Here is a 14,810-nt window from a genome sequence, read left to right as displayed (position 1 = left end):
GCTTCCTATGTATTGTACTTAATTTTATGCTTCCTATGTATTGTACTTAATTTTATGCTTCCTATTATTGTACTTAATTTTATGCTTCCTATGTATTGTACTTAATTTTATGCTTCCTATGTATTGTACTAAATTTTATGCTTCCTATGTATTGTACTAAATTTTATGCTTCCTATGTATTGTACTAAATTTTATGCTTCCTATGTATTGTACTAAATTTTATGCTTCCTATTATTGTACTTAATTTTATGCTTCCTATGTATTGTACTTAATTTTATGCTTCCTATGTATTGTACTTAATTTTATGCTTCCTATGTATTGTACTAAATTTTATGCTTCCTATTATTGTACTTAATTTTATGCTTCCTATGTATTGTACTAAATTTTATGCTTCCTATGTATTGTACTAAATTTTATGCTTCCTATGTATTCTACTATTTATGTTTCTTCTGTTGTGTACTATTTATGCTACTTCTGTAGTGTACTATTTATTCTTCTATGTAGTGTACTATTTATGCTTCTTATGTAGTGTACTATTTATGCTTCTATGTAGTGTACTATTTATGCTTCTATGTAGTGTACTATTTATGCTTCTATGTAGTGTACTATTTATGCTTCTATGTAGTGTACTATTTATGCTTCTATGTAGTGTACTATTTATGCTTCTATGTAGTGTACTATTTATGCTTCTATGTAGTGTACTATTTATGCTTCTATGTAGTGTACTATTTATGCTGCTATGTAGTGTACTATTTATGCTACTTCTGTAGTGTACTATTTATGCTTCTATGTAGTGTACTATTTATGCTTCTTATGTAGTGTACTATTTATGCTACTTATGTAGTGTACTATTTATGCTTCTTATGTATTATACATGTACTATATATGCTACTTCTGCCTTTTAATTTTATGCTACCTTAAATTTGATGGTACCTTGTAATACTGTTATGCTACCTTGTACTTTTTGTGCTCTATTGAACTATTTATGCTACCTGATAGTCTTTATGCTACTTTTTGTACTCTTTATGTTGCTAATTCTGCATTGTACTCTTAATGCTTACTTTTACTCTATATATTCTCATTCTGTACTTTTAAAGCTACTTTGTACTTCTTTTGCCTTTTTGTTCGCTATCAGTGAAGGTCGTAGCATATATATTACAAATTAAACAAATTTATTCATACTGGGAGCTAAATTAATCCCAGAAATAAGCTGGCTTATTTGTAGTACATGTACTTTAACTGACTGAGTATAGTTTATTCTTGAAACTTGTGTGAGTTTTCATTCATCATGAGGTCAATTTGCCCAATATATGAATTTATTTAGTCAGGTAGGCTTATAAACAAAATACAGGGCAAACAATACAAGGCTGTGATTGGCTGGTTTGAAACAATGAACTTTAGGCTGTAATCAGGGAACGTACCATAAATTATTTCAAAGTCTGATGGAATAATTAACACAGTTGTTCTTTTCCCTGAGCAGTCAAGTTGAGTTTTTGTCTAAAAACTGGTGCATGGATGTTGTATAAAAAATGAAAAAACAGGCATGTGTGCATTTTGCATCAGTGTAATTTGCTGCAGCGCTTCAAATAAACCTCCCGGATTTTTCCAATAAAAAATGCAGCAGTGTCTAGTTTTTCCTGCAGCCAAACGAAAAATAGAAACGAAGATAAGAAAGACTGCATTCCTCTCTTGTTGTTATGTGATTTTTTTTTTGTCATGTGATTGCTAGAATGTAACTAGCAGATTTAGGGGGAAGGGCGCATCCGGCGCGTTGCCACCCACCACCCTCTGGCCCTTCCTTAAATTGTCTTAGTTTGTTTTTGTTTTCCCAACTTTTTTATGTCAATATCAGAGATAGATGGAAATAAATGTATAAAATGCATAATTTCCTAGCCAATACAGCCAAGAAGTTTTTTCCCAAACCACTATTTCCACATTTGAACCATAACTTATTTTGGTTCTGGTGAAGTGATGTACGTCCATAACTGGGCCTTCTAAGTTATGCCTCCCTTTAAATACAAATCATTGTTAGTATAATAATAACAGTAAGCAATAGATGAATAGATCAGAAATTATGACCTTTTCTACAAGTATTAACATTCAAATAGATGCAGAGCATTTGACTTGAATCTTGATACATGAATCTAGACACTTGAATCTTGATACTTGAATTTTGACACTTGAATCTTGATACTTGAATTTTGACACTTGAATCTTGATACTCAAATCTAGAGACTCGAGTCTTGACACTTGAATCTTGACACTTGAATCTTGATACTTGAATTTTGACACTCAAATCTTGATACTTAAATCTAGAGATACTAATCTTGACCCTTGAATCTTGATATGCAAATCTTGATACTCTAATCTTGAATCTAAAATCTTGATACTTGAATCTTGACTCTTGAGTCGTGCATGATATGCGAATCTTGATACTCAAATCTTGATACTAAAATCTTGATACTTGAATCTTGATACTCAAATCTTGATACTTGGGTCTTGATATGCAACTCTTGATTCTCTAGTCTTGATACTTGAGTCTTGATACTCAAATCTTGATACTCAAATCTTGATACTCATGCATTACACTGTTATCAACCAACACATTGTATTACAATTTTAACCTTTTCATTAAAAATGGGCGTTTGGGGAGCATCCATTGCATCCAGCAATACTCTTTTTTTATATTGGTTGTGTTTTATGACACAAATGGCGCCGTAGACAATATGCGTTGCTCCGCCTCTTGGCATTCTTGTCTCATTTCCAGCATACGATAAATCTCTTATTTTTGCAGATTTTCTTAGAAAGGTCTTAAGGACTTATGGATTATACATTTTACAAATTCTGTTGCAATGCTTGAAAATATGGTATTACATAACACAATGCTATTTGTGATGTGTGCAACAGCTTGTTATATGTTTTAAAGAAATAACTCCAGGTTTTTATTGCTTTCCTTTTGGAAAACGGCTTTAATATTGGAGAAAAAAGGGCAATTTTATTATCTTAAATTTTATTGCATGATACTGATTATGTAAAAGCCCCATTAAATGACTATACAGTATTTGACACCAACTGTTCAAGTCATCAATTACATTCCCTCCAGCCGAAATTAGTCAGTAGAAATTAGTGGTATGTAACCTAAACACTCTAGGGTACAGGTTTATTGGCAACAAAATGGCCAATTGTAAGATCATTTTATAATGAAACATACAGTATAATACAAAAGAAATTATAATAGTGCATCACCAGTAGCTGGTCTGAGAGTTGTGTATGTGAGTGACCTTTCCCAAATTTGCCAACCATATTTATGATATTACATTTTCAACATTAAAGTGACCTTACGCCTTTCATACTTTCTTATAAATATATATATATGTATTATGTTTATGGAAGATAGCTTCATATTCCTTGAATGTCAAAGTGAAGAAATTCAACCAAGCGCGTTTAAATGGCGGAAGTAACTATGACTCTCTTAACCCTTTCCCGCATGACTGTGCCAAATTGCCCGTTTATCTATTATTTGGTTGAATATTTATAGAGAAACACAACTCCTGTGAAAAATTTAAGATGTTTCAATTGATTTCATATTATACTATATTTCCATTGACACCTATGCATAACAACTTTACTATTTTGTAGTATTTCTTTTGATTAAAATAATGTTAGAAATTCAAATAATGAATATATTATTTGTGGAGTATTAAATTTCTAATCTAGTGATCATAGTTTAATCTAAAAAGGTTTTGACAATAAACAAATATTCAAATCACATAATGATAAATCATGCATTGTTAAAAAATAAACACAATTTAATTGGGCAAACAACAAATGCCTCGTCATCTAATTAGTGACACGCATGAATGGATTAACGAGATTCCCACTGTCTAATCTACTACCATAGCCAAACCATAAGGGGAATGGGCCTGGGGCCGTATTCAATAAGCATCTTAGTGAATATTTTCAACTTACATGTAGTTAGAATTTCGTAATTTTTGACAACGATTATTTTAAATACCCGCTACTTTTCATCAGATTTATTCATATGCATATATTGTTTAGACCATTTTCTTGCTTATTGTCATATTTTTGGTGTTCAAACATTGTTCCTTTTTTTTAAAATTCAAATTAGAAAAATGGCATTTTTTCACTTAGTTGAAAATTATTACTAAGATGCTTATTGAATACGACCCCTGCATGCACAAGCGGGGAAAGTAGACCCTGTTGAGCTTGACTTCCTTAAAAATTAAGAAGTGTATGGGCACAGGGTTATCTGCCCAAGTAGGGGCCTTATCTAGCTCCTTATCATTTTTTTGGCGCATTCATGCAGCATGAATGCACAACTGCAAGCTGGTTAAAAAAAACACTTACGTTTACAGTTTCCCTTGTAATAACTTTATTTTTTGTGGTTATAATGATTTTGTTTGTAAAATTGTTCGTGTTTAATTAATTATTAAGAAAATTATTGCAACTTTTTAATTTGTGTTTTGCATATGCATGACCCAGGTCTTTCTTGAAAAACTCACAGGTCACAAAAGGTTGACTGGTTCATGCACAATGAATGCAAAGTTAATCTACAGAAAATCAGTCAATGTAGATCTTTGATGTTGACACACATCTTGCAACAGCTAAGAAGGTTCTTATTTTCTTTTCTCCCCGCTTCTTGTGCGAGCTTCACTTTCCCATGCTGATACATGTGTTTGTCTATTTGATTGCTAGCTTCACCTCTGCCCAGTTGACCCTTGCTTTAGTTTAGTTTGAATTTATTTATAATACAATGATTGTGAAACAAGTTATTACAGTATTATATTAATCACTCTTGTTGGAACGATATTTCCCGAGATTCCAGCCTTGCTTTATGGTTGGGCAAAATCTCGGGCATGTGAAAACTTGCGTTTTTTTGTCTTTTCTCGAATTGAGACCCTAAGTGCATTATAAACGGCATGGATGCAGAAGAACACATTAAATTAAAAAAAATATTGTATTATAGGGATAAATTTTCAAAAAATAAAGAACACATTAAATTAAAAAAAATATTGTATAATAGAGATAAATTTTCAAAAAATTCAACAACCCATTCAAAAACTTTTTTTTTGTCTTTCTGGAATTGAGACCCTAAGTGCATTATAAATAGCATGGATGCAGAAAAACACATTAAATTAAAAAAAAAAAAATGTAAAATAGAAAGAAATGTTTGAAAAATTCAACAACCCATTCAAAAACTTGTTTTTTTTTGTCTTTCTCAATTTCTCGATTTGAGACCCTTAATGCATTTATAAACGGCATAGACAAAGGAGAATGCATAAATTAATTTTTTTTTTGGAAAACTAAAATAATTTAAAAAAAAAATCACACAACCCATTTTAAAACTTGATTTTTTTTTGTCTTGCTCGTATTGAGACTCTATGTGCATTATAAAGGGAATGGATGCAGAAGAACAAGTTACATTTGAAATTTTTTTGTAAAACTGAAAGAAACTTTTATAAAAATCCAACGACCCATTCAAAAACTTGTTTTTTTTTGTTTTTCACGAATTGAGACCCTTAGAGCATTATTATGCAGAAGAACGGCGGCGTTAACAATTGAATTAAAAATAAACTAAAGTTGAATGAAATTTAAAAAAATCCATCAACCCCATGACCAAAAAATTTTGGACATTGAACCCATAACAATTTTATTTTTTACCCCTGATGTATTTAGGAGAAAATTCTCCAAGATGACAGTTCCCGATTTTAGACATGGAATCCCAGTTTTAGAACCAGACAAATGTAAAAGCATCCTGCAAATTGTATTTATTTCTTGTTTGGATGCATCCATGTATTTAAATGTCTGCCACAGATTCTGATACTTTTTTTTTTAAATCTCTGCATTTCTCTTGCAGTTTTGTCTGCAATTTCATATTGATTCTAATATTTGGAGATGTTGTTATATGCAGTATTTGTGCATTTTACGATTCCTGTCTGCAATTTGTACCCATTCTACCATCTTAAAGGGTGACATTTCGTCCTTCTAATTTTGCATCATTTTAAATATGGCAACGATCAGGTTAAAAATACGCTGTGCAAAAACTGAAAAGTCTGCAATTTAATATTAATAACTAGCCTAAAACAGTTAGTGCATTAAAATTTGCAGGGAGAAATCTTTTGAGATAATAAAGTTAACAATTCAAAAATTGCTTATTCTTTTTGACCGATATTATTAACATGTATGCAGGGAATGCTTGGAAGTAGGTGGTTTTTTTGTGAATATATTGTCTTAATTTGTTATCTGAGCAGACAGTAAGGTTGTCATGGTCAACCTGAATATGAACAGTGCATAACTTCAGACTTTAAATAAACAAAAAAGGTGGCTAGTAATAATATCTCTGTAAAACACTAGATCATTTGTCATTTTTACTGATGCTCCTGTTGATATAACATCCAACAAACAGCTACCCTAGTTGCATAACTGGAAGGTTACATACCACCAATATTGTCAAGATTATTTCTGTGATCTTTAGCCATGTTGAAGAGTGCTTTACTTTAGTCTTTTGTTCATCTATACATTATAACTTATTGGAACGCTAAAAAGTAGGTGTAGCATATTAAACTCTCCAATAAATATTGTGTAACGTGTGAGGCCAAACATTAAGCCAGCAGATCCCTTCAGAGAAAAGCATGCTCAACCCTGAAGGGGTCCACTGGTCTTTATATACTGTAAATTCTCAATCCACATGGAGCCCTGAGGCTTTGCTAATTTGCATATTAACAAACATGTACATCAATGTATTATGAATATACTTTCGTCTATAATGGAATGTTATACTATGAGCGCACATCTGCGTACTATAGCGGACCATTACAATTGTGTGATAATTTACATCGCTATTCACTTATACTACACTTTAGTTATTGAACATCAAACAGTCAAATCACCAAATACCCTTGGGAATAAAAATTATGAACTTGCACTGAAGCACTCGTTGTTAATTTTAATATTTATGGCTGCTGTACCTAGCACCTTTTAAACATGCATGGGTCTTTTGTGCTAGTGCTTAAAAAACGATATTTGTGTGAACAGAAAATGCTGCAGCAACTATTGAACTGCTTGTATGCAGTAACTAAAAATATTTTTTTGAAAATTATGGAATTGTTTACACATGTAAGGTTCGATTGTCGTGGCATTTCCTTTGCAACAAAAGAAGCACTTTAAAAAAATAATAATTTGAACACACATCAATTTTATATTGTGAATCAAAATCATTTTTGATGTTTGTCATTGCTTTTAAATGTTAAATTAAAGATTCGTAGGAAGTGCAAGAAATTGACAACTGCCAGTTGCATTACTTTATAAAGCACAATTGTTCATACATAGCGGCATTATAACTTTCAATGTTCTAAATATAACTGATGATAAGAATGATAAAAATAGCATACAAAGTACCATACAAAATACCATACAAGAAACCATGAAAAATACCATACAAGATATCATAAATAATTCCTCACAAAGTACTACTATACTAAGTACCATACAAAATACCATCATCATACAAAGTTAACCATACAAAATACCATACAAAAGATAAAAAAAAAAATTAAAAGTACTGTAAGTTAAGATAAAATAAAAATAAAGAAGTACCAGTTGTTGAGATAAAAAAATGTACTGATAAAAAATACCCGGTACTGTATGATGAGATAAAAAAAATACTGTGCAAATAGAAAGTATAGATCACCTTTTGATGTTAAAGGGGCTGTCTCACGTATTGGCACCAAAAAAAGTTGTTTTCTGTAAAGAATCTCAGGACAATATTCAAATAGAATGTGTTACGCTTTGATATCATAATTGTAAAAAAAAGTACCAAAATGTAAAAAAAAAAATTGTGTTGGAGACCGGGTTCAAACCCGTGTCGTCAAAATTGTAGTCCAGCGCCGTACTCACTGAGCTACAAAGGCTTACTCTAACCGGGTGACATAGCTAAGCTATACACCTACCTCGGTAATAACATGTGATAACACCGACTAGCCAATCACACATAAGGAATTAATTCTACCTGGTAGACATACCCAGTAGTCTTTTTTAATAGAAAAATACAAAATAACTGCTAAACTTAAATAAATTGTTAACTATATGGTACTTCAGTTAGTAAGTTTCAATGCATTGTACACATCGATGCCAAGTTTATGTCAGTTTTCGACAATTTTCTTTTTTTTTTCGCTATTTTATCATACGGAGTACAGCCCCTTTAACAACAATGCTGTTAGCAACATTGTTAACTTTAACAGAGTTCTGAAAAATGGGCCTGATGTATGATAGACAGATACCAAAAGGAAAAAGGCTTACGCCAAAAAAAAAATCTTTGTTTCCAGAATCATCTCCAAAAAAGGGGTAGATAACGAAAGTATTTTTAAAATCTTTTTCAGGGTGAATCACTGTAGTAGAAAATCTTGGATATAAAATGTTCAAATTTTAACATGTTCTCTCATTTCTAAGGAAAATCCACACTACGGAATATATTAGAATAAGATAAAAGGTGGCATTAGAATATAAATCAGATGAAATATTTATATGGTAACTTTTCTTAGTATGTTTTGCCATATTTCTTGCACCTAGTCATTTGACATTCTGGTAGCTCTTGCCTTCAATTGGGATATTTTACTATATGCTTTTTGGTAGTATAATAGCAATTTATCAATGAAATAAAAATGATATTTCACAGTTTCAAATCAAACATAAGCAGGGCTGAGAGGTCATTTCCAAAATGCTGTTACATTTGCATACAGTTTGGCACACTAAAAAAACAAACATTTAAATATCATGTTAACTTTAAGGCATATTAATAAATAGGAAAAAAAAATGTTCTAGTGTGGTATTGCATATTTCACAGAGTGAGAACCAAATGTTATATTTCACAAGTGGCTTTAAATTTGCCGGAGTTAAAATATTTCATACATGACATTTCCATATCCCCTTGAATTAAAAAAACAACAGCAAAAAAAATAGCTCAAGGTTAACAGTGGAAAGCATCCATAATATTATGAGTGCGAAATTCCATGAAGTACCATGATGACTAAGTTCAAAAATGATTGTCATTAGAGTGTGTTTCTGTATTGATTCTTATTTAGTAAAATATTGGGCAAAATTTCACTGCGTATAAATCCCCTGGTGTTATATCAAAATCCCCTGGAATTCAGACCAAATTCCCTGGGAAGCCTCTCAGAAATATCATGTATTTATGAGAATTACTTCTGGACTAAGAATAAAGCCACTCTTGTAATTTCACGTTTGGTGCCGACTTAGGTGAAATATATTTTCATCTTACACTGAAACAAAAAATTACCCTAATTATTACCAATTGGCTCTTGAAAAAAACACAAAAAAACATCACCTTTCCCATATTTCTAACAAGGGAAGAATTTCAGATTTTATATGTTTCTCAATTATTCCCTTGTTATGAATATACAATGAAGCACAGTTAAAATGAACCTGCTGATCAAGTCATTAAGGCCAGATGAAATCATGTTTAATAGGCTCTCGTTTACAATGGAGTGGGCCGGCGGTTAATTTTTATATTAATAAAATAAGATAGAGTACAGAATGTTTCATTTTCGTTGTGTTATTTTTTCAACAATTTCTTATGAAAGCTGATTTTATGTTCTTAATGGAGCACAAGGACATTAATATATATTTTTCTTTGGCAATATTTATATGTGCCATTTATAATTTGGCATAATACTACTAATAATAAAATTTTAACTTTGATGGAACCCCAAAATACCTTGGAACAAATATATCTTCCATTCGGAACTCCTTGGCAGTTTTCCATAGAAAACAACCTTGGATGCATGCTGTGACAGTACGTCAGAAGAAGTAGTTTGTAAAATTTTAAATAATAGTATTAATTAATTATAGTGTTTTAACAATTATTTTTCATATCTAATCTATCTTATGATTGCCAGTGAAGTGTATTATTGCATAAATAATTAAGATTCTCTAGAGTAAAGTCATTAAGTTTAACTGCTAAATTGAAATTACTACGCGATCTATTTGCAGTGTTACAAGTTGAATGAAAAGATTTTGGACATTGAAAACCGTCCATATACATCTAAGGTTGTTTTCAGTGGAAAAACAGTCCAAATGACATATTTTCACCATTTTGAGATGCCAATTTAGCACTGACACATGTGAGGTGTGAAAACTATGTCAAGGTCACATTAAGAGGTCAATTATCTGGAAACATTTATTTTCTTATCATAGTTTGTGGGCTTACTATTTAAAATATTGCTATTTAACGTAGCCTGACATATTTGAAACTAGGTCATGGTCACATTAAAAGGTCAATTTTCTGGAAACATACATTTTCTCCCACCTCAGATAAGTAGATCCAATAATTTAACCATGCGAGAAATTCTTATCTTGCCCACGGGCGAAGATAAAATGCCCGTATGTAACTCCTTTTTAATAGTCACCACATTGTAATTACCTCCCTTGTTGAAGACTGTCGTCTGTAGCATCATGGAAACCTTGTCTTGTGGCAATATTTAGAATGCTAATTAATTATTTTTCACTTCCAATGTCCCCATAAAACAGTTTTCATGCACCTTTTAAGAAATAATGCTTCACTCTCCTTAGAACTATTTAAAGACCAATTTGACTTTTTACATAATCTGAATCACTGCGCGCATATCCATGACAACCACGAATTATCGTATATCCATACGCAGTTATTTTCACTAAGCACAAAAGAGTTCCAGCAAAAAAAATCATTATTTTACTTAATCACTTAATTTTGTTTAACAGAGATGGGAGAAAAAGCATCTACCATAGCCGCTCGGGTATGATAGGTTCATCCCGACCCTCGCGCAGGGTGTTTTGCGGAAACTTGGTAAACCGCGTTTCCGCAATACAAGTTTTTGGTAGACTTTGTATAATTCGTATAAAACTCTTGTGCTTGGTTATTACTGAAATAAACATATAGAATGAATAATATGAGACAAACATGTACCGGGGCCAATTCAGAATGTGATGTTTGATGGGTCACACATAATGGTGCACATAAGCACGATGGAGAACATAGGTGACTTACTGGTCAAGTTTACCGCAATAATTGTAAATAATAGGTCTTGATTCTGGTAGGTTTTTTAACCATTTTATCAAACAGGGAAAATGTTTGTGATATAAAGACCATTAATGGGTTGTCCGGTTAGCGCAACCTGGGTTCGATTGCCGGTTTGGGCGCATGTGAGTTTGGTTAGTGTCACCAAGCCAGACAAGTGGGTTTCTCCGGGTATCCCCCACAACACAAGACCACACTCTTGCGCAATATCGTGCCAACGAGAGTGACTTAGTATAAGCTATCATAGATTCCGTCACAATTGTTGTAAAATATATAATGGTTAAAGTAAAGACCACAAACCCCACAATAAAGAGCTCTTTACACAGTTATATAGAACTTTCTCTAAAATCTTAAACATTTTCTGAAAATCTTGATCAACTGATCTCTCAGACACTGAACATTTGGCCAATAAGTCACATGGGTTCTCCACCATGATAATGCATGTACCCTTTCACCAGGAACAAAAAAAAATGGCTGAAAACTTGGTGTTGTGGGGGGTTTAGTAACCCACAATAATACATTTTTGGCTAATTTAATTCTTTAGTGGTGTGTTCTGGTGTTATTTATACTTTTTTATTCTACCATACTGAAATGACAATTTACTTGGACAATTAAAGGGGTAGGGGGTCACACATCTCTTCATCATTAAAACTGCTAGAGATGTTAAAAAATTCAGTAACAATTATCGAAACAAATGCCTTGATTTTGTTAAAAACAACAAAAAGCAAAAAAAGGAAACTCTTTTTTGTGTTATAAAAAATATACTTGGTCGTAGCCAAGGGTGCATATGATGCAGAAAAATGCAGCGTCCTGGCATTGATTCCCAAAGGCGAGGTTTTTATGATGCATTAAGACGTATATCAGCCAGGATCAGAGTATTGGAAAAACCAGCCCACTTTTTCATTTCCAAGGACGTAATTTTTTGTGCAGCCGTATATTTTTCCCCAGACACTAGGGCAGACAAAATGATTAATAAAAAATGCGCTGCAGCATCGAGGAGAAAAATAGATTTTAAATCAATAGCTGCATTACTGCTGCGGCATTGCAAAAATGTATTAGTATGTCTGCTAGGAGTACTGAAGGGGGATAAATCTTTCTGGTGTTTGGACTGATGCACTGGAAGAGCACACCTTATGTGGCCCTACACTTGCTGGCCACGCCCCATTTATTCACAAAACGTTTTTTTTATGTAAAAAAGATAGCAGAAAAGATATATACCAAAAGGTGTCATTTCAGACAATAAATACCTAAAATCAGAAATTGAGGGAGGATCCCCCAATGCCCCTACTCATAGTGAACAAATTACAATGAAAATTATGGGTGCAAGCCCAGTATTCCAAAATTCAAATAGAAACTCTGTTTAAGGGACAAGGTATTATATAAAGTACCCAAATGACACTCAGCTAATTACAAAAATGTACCAAACAGACCACACTCACATCAAATTAGGCCTAAAAAAATTTGTTTGGTTAGGGTTACAACCTTTTCAAAAATAGGTAGGGTTACAAAGGTAGGCTTTTTTTTGTTTTGTTAGTAGGCTTGATATAAGAATGTAATTGTCATCCTTGGATAATGGTGTTAACGTGATCTTCTGTATAAGCATTTAAGGTTTTCAACTACAAAGTGAAAAGCAATTAAAAAAAAAAAGGTTTTTTTTTTTAGTTTTTTAATTTTTTTTCAAACTGACTATAAAAACGGTATGGTTGGCGCCTATTCCATAGGTAGGGTCGGGTAACCCGAACCAAATGTATTTCTCTTTTAGGGCTTACCTAGCTATCTAGCTATGCCAATAAATGATAGGATTATCACATTGGAATTGTCATTGAATGTTGTGAGCACAGGAACAAGAGTCCACTAAATTTGTGGCTTAAACTTTTCTTTTTAGTCCATAACCATATTATTTAATAAGGTTCTAGTCGGGGTGGGTGGGGGGGATGTAACAGATATAACAGATGTTTATGGCCAAAAAGGATTTGCGTTTTTTCAGAAAAGTCTGCGACAGAATAACTATGTTTTGGGGTTAAAATGCCCCAGACTATCTAATCACCAATGTCTTGAAAGATATTCAATAAAATAATGTACTATAGTGGATTAAATTCAATTCCTGATTACAAAAATGCAAATGTCTTTTTGAAAATAGCTTAAATCACCAAAAAGCCTCATGACATTGTTGATTGGGGAGAACTGACTATTTTGACATAAAAACATATTCGTTTCGTATCACTCAGACATTTCCGGAAAATGTAAATGTTTTTTATTAGATATCTGTTAAAATCTTCCTTGGTAAAATTTGTTAAACCCCTAATTACAGCTACAAATGTTGCAATAAATGTATGTTTTATGCTTGCTAAATATTAATATTGAGCCTCAGACTAAATAAATAAAAAATAAAAAATTTATAAACATTTTATATTTTGGTCCAAATCAAACAACTTTTGAACTATGGAAGGCCCTTAAATGCATCATAAAAACAGCACAAACATGTTTTTGTTGCAAAGTCTACACAAGATATTAGTTTATTTTAGCATTATTTTACCTTAAGGAATGCTGTAAAGTTCCGCTGTAGATGGAAATGTGTTCGTAGTACGTTGATGTACTTGATTCTATGCAAATTTGCATAACCAGATCTCCATGTGGATGGAGAATATATCTATATAAAAGACCAGTCAACCCCTTCAGGGTCGAGCATGCTTTTCTCTGAAGGGATCTGGTGACCGCGCACATAACAATACAAATCAAGGGCTTAGCTTGTAAGGCCCTCTATTTCTCAATTGAGTGAAAACAGTCTTGCACGAAGCCTGCAATAATTGTATGAGTCTATGATTATATTGTGTCTGTATATAGTCAAAAGCTTTCAGAAATCTTCATCTTTGACGCCATCCACCACCCTTAAAAAAACACTCCACGTCAAAACTTAAAACCTACCCTCCTCCACCCCCACAGTTAAAACTATTTCTGCAGACTTAATATGATACTATTTCTGCAGACTTATAACAGTGCATGATAAGAAGGTATTTAAAATGGATAAAAACTTTAAGTGACACATGATAATTTCTGGAAGATATATATTTCAATGACATATTGGAAGGGCAGGATTTATAGCTTCAGACTTATGCACAAGTCAATTGTAACCACGGCCCCTCCAAGTCCGGGGAATAGCGGGGACTTTTGGTTCAGTCAAGCTCGGGTAAAATCCCCGCCCTGCTGGGATGAACTGCTGGTAAAATCCCCGCAAAACCACCGCATTCACCCGGCACTGCGGGGCCACCTGGAAGGTAAAAACAAGGCCCATTTCCCCGGCTATAACCTGTTTACCCCGGATCTGGGGAGCCGTGGTTACAATTGACTGGTGCATTATTGTACAGCCCAAAAATGCTTTTGCTTTGACATTTACATCACAACAGTAGGAAGGTGTACCTTGAAATGCATATAAAAGACTTTGGAAACAATTTCCAAAGGGGTATAAGCCCCTTTACCTGGAGTTGGAAATGAGTCCTTTTATTCTCACACTATCAGCTGTAAGTACCCCTGGACTGGTGTGGGAGAGGGGGTGCAATTTAGTAAATAGCAGACAGGTCAATCTTCTTGGTTCCATCTGAAACTATGATCACAGTTTTTAGTCAAAGCATGGGAATGGCCTTTTGGTCACATAATAACAGAGGTCCTGATCAGTTTTGAGCACATTCCCTTGGACTTTTAAAGGACACTTTTAAAGAGC

General features: G+C 33.0%; 1 protein-coding gene across 7 annotated transcripts in view; it reads left to right on the top strand.

Annotated features, from left to right (window-relative positions):
* Positions 1–14,810, top strand: part of LOC128245671 (uncharacterized) — a 130,453-nt gene that overhangs the window by 79,564 nt on the left and 36,079 nt on the right. The gene's annotated exons all lie outside the window — the stretch shown is intronic.

This window comes from Mya arenaria, chromosome 9 (assembly GCF_026914265.1).
Source record: "Mya arenaria isolate MELC-2E11 chromosome 9, ASM2691426v1".
In the NCBI taxonomy this organism is placed as follows: Eukaryota; Metazoa; Mollusca; class Bivalvia; order Myida; family Myidae; genus Mya; species Mya arenaria.
The sequence above is the reverse complement of the archived record's forward strand: the minus strand, read 5'-3'. Positions and strand labels throughout refer to the sequence as shown.